Consider the following 5538-nt stretch of genomic DNA (forward strand, 5'->3'; position numbering starts at 1 on the left):
AGAGATCGCCTTGATGTACGGCAGACGGGCTCAGATAGTTTTGTACAAAATGCATTGGCCAAGCATCTCACTTTATAAAAATAAGCGTAGCATTAGCACTATAATTTTTGTGACTATGGCATTTTTGTACTTTAACTGATTTGCAGGGTGCTGCTGTTTTGTCTTTTTTCCTCTAACGACTAATATAGATAGAATACTCAGTAAGGCAAATCACTGTATATGAGTTCCACAAGCAGGTATATATCTCTATTTCATCCACCAGTCAATTTTTTATGTTATATCAATTCATAAGGTATCTAGATACCAATTCATAGATAGCTGTTCATAAAAGGCAATTTATAAAGAGTGTCATAACAATGTTATTTTAGGCACTCTTCATGATTGTATGGAGTTCATATATGGTTAGATAAAAAAAAATATATAGTAGCAGTTGTATTCAATGATCCAAAATTGCTTAAATTGTTATATGGTTATTCCTATTTCAATGGTCATTTATTTATGACTATCACGGTTCCTCATAGTTTTTTAACCTTTTCTTTTACACAGGGTATATAATACCATACCTCTCAGATGATGTTTCATTAGGTTTTACCGTGGTGAGGGCTTCTGTGGGAATAATCCCTGGTTCAAAGGTTGGTATCTCGCTCCCCAGTAGTGGCGTTCGGCTCCTTATGTCTCGGACTCTGGGTGACTCTGGGTTGCCTGTGTTCGGCGCATGTCACGTGTTGCTTCCGATTTAGCACACTGTCTCGGTATAGTTGCAATTCATAGGTTGTGATTGCTCGGTGTTATGGAAATATCCTTTTAGGTTATTACAGTTCCGCCATATGCGTTTCAGAGTACCCTACTCCATCAGTGGCTAGTTTTCGAAGACCCCATACAATTGCGCCTTTTATAGTCCTAATAGAGGTGGATAGAAAAGGTGGACTGGATTTCCATTTTGGTGTATATATAAATTGCTTCCATCTAGAAAAATAGGTTAGATGTAATAGTGTCACATATTATATAAATAATTTTGTGTATAATATCAGAGAGTTTTATATCTCTCCATCAATGTAATAATCATAATAGTAATGAATTAAATAAAATGCTTATAAAACAAATAAAAACAGATATAAAATTAAATAAAAACGCATCACTAGCGCACCCTTGTTGTGTCCCCATCCATCAGTCTCTTTTCTTTTTTCTTCTCTAGACTCGGTCAACTGCAAAGACTTGGAAGCATATAGAAAACTATAAAAAAAACAACTATAAAGGACACAGTTGTGTTTTCTATGCATTATTAATAAGTTTTTTAATGTGCCTTCAATTTTCCTCCTTTTCTCCATTACAGGAGAGAATGTATTGTTTATTGCAAGGGCATTGTAAAATGTAGATAACGTTCGTTGAAGTGTGGAACATGCAACAACTGCAGATTAACCCCTTCCCGACCGCAATCTGTATATATACGTGGTAGCTGCACATACCCCGTGCAGCTACCACGTATATAGACATCAAGCCAGCTCTTTAATCCAAGCGCTGCAAAGCGCTTGGATTAAAGCTTCTGCCCCTGTCCTGCTGCTGTCACGGACAGCATACAGTTCAGTAATGCCGGCAAGGGACCAATCAGAGTGGCCCCTTGCCGACAATCGATCCGATTGGTTAGTCTGTGCAGACTAACCAATCGGATTGCGGTAGTGAAAAAATGCCGGTTTCAGGCTCTGATCTGCGCTCTGCAAATCAGAGCCTGAAATCAGGTAATGTGTCCTCGTGCCCCCCCTCCCCGATCTGTGCCCCCCATGTGTGCCCCCCATGTGTGCCCCTTCAAGCCCCCCCTTGTGTCCGCCTGCCGCTGAATCTATCCGCTGCTTATCTCCTGCGGTCCGCCCCCTCCTAGCCCCATACATTCCTCCTGCCCCCTCAATGCTGGCCGTGACTCACTCAATGCTGGCCCCTCAATGCTGCCCACTTTCCAGCGCTGCCCCCATGCCGTGCGGTCCCCCTGCTGTGTGTGATGGTGGCGGCTCCATTCCTGAGCCGCCGCCATCAGCAGAGAGTGTCAGCTCTATGCTGACACTCTGCTGTAACCCCATAGATGCCGCGGCAGCGGCATCCATGGGGTTAATAGAGGGAGGGGGCTCCCTCTCTCCACCACCGGGGCTGCTGCGCTGCGATTGCAGCACCCGATGGTTGCCATGGCAACCGGACGCTTTGCAAAAGCGTCCGCTGTTGCCACCTACAGGGCATCTGATTGTATTATACTTTGCAATGCAAGAGCATTGCAAAGTATAGTACAGCCATCAGCCCCATTGGATCTTCAAGATCCAAGAGGGACTTGATAAAAAAAAGTGAAAATAATAAAAGTAAAAATAAATAAATAAATAAAAATGTAAAATTAAAAAAAGAAACTGCTTTTTCCTATAAAAAAATAAATAATAATGCACATATTAGGTATCACCGCGTCCGTAACGACCGTCTCTATAAATATATCACATGATAGACCCCGTCCGATAAACACCATAAAAAAAATAAAAAAACGCTGTAAAAAAAAGCCATTTTTGTCACCTTACATCACAAAAAGTGCAACAGCAAGCAATCAAAAAGGCTTATGACCCCCAAAATAGTACCAATCAAACCGTTACCCCATACCGCAAAGAATGATACCCTATTTAAGACAATCGCCCGAAAAATTAAAAATCTATGGCTCTCAGACTATGGAGACACTAAAACATAATTTTTTTGTTTTAGAAATGCTATTATTGTGTAAAACTTAAATAAATAAGAAAAAGTATACATATTAGGTATTGCCACGTCTGTAACGATCTGCTCTATAAAACTGTCACATGACCTAACCCCTCAGATAAACGCTGTAAAAATAAATAAATAATTTAATAATTGGTCACCTTGCCCCATAAAGTGTAATAATGAATGATCAAAAAATCCTATGTACCCAAAAATGGTACCAATAAAAACCTCAACTCTTTCTGCAAAAAACGAGCCCCTGCACAAGACGATCGGCAGAAAATTAAAAAACATATGGAGTTCAGAAAATGGAGACACAAAAACATAATTTCTTTTTCAAAATGGCTTTATTATGTAAAACTGAAACAAACAAACAAAGAAAGTAGACATATTTGATATCATTGCGTCCGTAAGAACCTGCTCTATAAAAATGTGATCTACAGTACCCTGTCAGATGAATCTTGTAAAAAAAAAAAACTGTGCCAAAACAGCCATTTTTCTGTTACCTTGCCTCACAAAAAACTTAATATAGAGCAATTAAAAATCATATGTACCCCAAAATAGTACCAATAAAACTGGCACCTTATCCCCTAGTTTCCAAAATAGGGTCACTTTTTGGGAGTTTCTACTGTATGGGTGCATCAGGGGGGCTTTAAATGGGACATGGCATCTAAAACCAGTTTAGCAAAATCTGCCTTCCAAAAACCATACGGCGTTCCTTTCCTTCTGCGCCCTGCTGTGCGCCCTTACATCAGTTTACGACCACATGTGGGGTGTTTCTGTAAACCGCAGAATCAGGGTAATACATGTTGAGTTTTGTTTGCTGTTAACCCTCAATGTGTTAAAGAGAAAAATGTAATAAAATGGAAAATCTGCCAAAAAAGTGAAATAGAAATTTCATCTCCATTTTCCTTGAATTCTTGTGGAACACCTAAAGTGTTAACAAAGTTTGTAAAATCAGTTTTGAGTAACTTGAGGGGTGTAGTTTCTACAATGGGGTCATTTATTGGGGGTTTCCACTATGTAAGCCCCACAAAGTGACTTCAGACCTGAACCTGGTCCTTAAAAAGTGGGTTTTGAAAATTTTCTTAAAAATTTGAAGAATTGCTTCTAAACTTCTAAGCCTTCTAACGTCCTAAAAAAGTAAAATGACATTTCCAAAACGATGCCAACATACAGTAGACATATGGGAAATGTTAAGTAGTAAATATTTTATTAGGTATGACTTTCTGTTTTAGAAGCAGAGAAATTGAAATTTAGAAAATTGAGAATTTTTCAATTGTTTTTATAAATTTGGTACTTTTTCATAAATAAAGGTGAAATATATTGACTCAAATTTATGACTATCATGAAGTACAATATGTCACGAGAAAAAAATCTCAGAATGGCTTGGATAAATAAAAGTGTTCCAAAGCAATTACCACATAAAGTGATGCATGTCAGATTTGTAAATTTTGACCTGGACACTGGGGCATCAATGACCCTTGGTCATGAAAGGGTTAACCAAATTTCCAAAAAAGACCACTAATGTATGCTCCACACAGCATATCTTCTACCTATATATTAAAGATCACTTGACATGTAACTCAACGGACGTTATCTACATTTTACAATGTCCTTGCAATAAAAATATATCGGCAGAACCAAACGTGTTTTCAAGAAAAGAATATCAGAACATATTAATAACATCAAAAAGGGCTTTGAACAACACTCCTTATCCAAACACTATAAAGAAATTCACAATAAAGATCCATCGACACGTACCTTTACAGCCTTAGAAAAAGTAAGAAGACCATGGAAGGGTGGGGACCATGTAGCGTCTATGTCTAGTCTGGAGTCCAGAAGAATCTTTGAATTCGAGACACTGATCCCCAATGGTTTAAATGCGGAAACGGAGCTCTTTCGGTTTTTGTAATTGGTCGGGTGCCTTTCTGGGACGTGACATCGAGGTCAGGCTGTCTACCAGCACCTCAATCTCATCTCCCGGGGAAGGCCCCCCAGCCCCTGTCTTCATTCTGAATATCCCTGTCTTCACTCTGAACACTCCTGTATTTTAATATAATCTAGATGAGAAAAGGGGAACACAAAATGCAATAAAGAAAAAGCTGGCATTAAAGAAAAAGTTGGAAACACATCAGAAACGCAAAAAACGTATGAAAAACGCATCAGCAATTTTTTATGTGACCTTTTTTATGTGATCTCCTTCTTTATGTGATCTCTTCTATTTGTATCTAATATACAGGGTGGGCCATTTATATGGATACACCTTAATAAAATGGGAATGGTTGGTGATATTAACTTCCTGTTTGTGGCACATTAGTATATGTGAGGGGGGAAACTTTTCAAGATGGGTGGTGACCATGGCGGCCATTTTGAAGTCAGCCATTTTGAATCCAACTTTTGTTTTTTCAATAGGAAGAGGGTCATGTGACACATCAAACTTATTGTGAATTTCACAAGAAAAACAATGGTGTGCTTGGTTTTAACGTAACTTTATTCTTTCATGAGTTATTTACAAGTTTCTGACCACTTATAAAATGTGTTCAATGTGCTGCCCATTGTGTTGGATTGTCAATGCAACCCTCTTCTCCCACTCTTCACACACTGATAGCAACACCGCAGGAGAAATGCTAGCACAGGCTTCCAGTATCCGTAGTTTCAGGTGCTGCACATCTCGTATCTTCACAGCATAGACGACATTGCCTTCAGATGATACGAGATGTGCAGCACCTGAAACTACGGATACTGGAAGCCTGTGCTTGCATTTCTCCTGCGGTGTTGCTATCAGTGTGTGAAGAGTGGGAGAAAAGGGTTGCA

General features: G+C 39.1%; 1 non-coding gene across 1 annotated transcript; it reads left to right on the forward strand.

Annotated features, from left to right (window-relative positions):
• The first annotated feature begins 1987 nt into the window (after window positions 1-1987).
• On the forward strand, window positions 1988-2073 carry LOC120996859. The gene has a single exon (XR_005777957.1). It is a non-coding gene; the product is annotated as a small nucleolar RNA SNORD71 (small nucleolar RNA).
• The last annotated feature ends 3465 nt before the right edge of the window (window positions 2074-5538 follow it).

The sequence above is a fragment of the Bufo bufo genome, chromosome 3, assembly GCF_905171765.1.
Source record: "Bufo bufo chromosome 3, aBufBuf1.1, whole genome shotgun sequence".
NCBI classification, from domain to species: domain Eukaryota; kingdom Metazoa; phylum Chordata; class Amphibia; order Anura; family Bufonidae; genus Bufo; species Bufo bufo.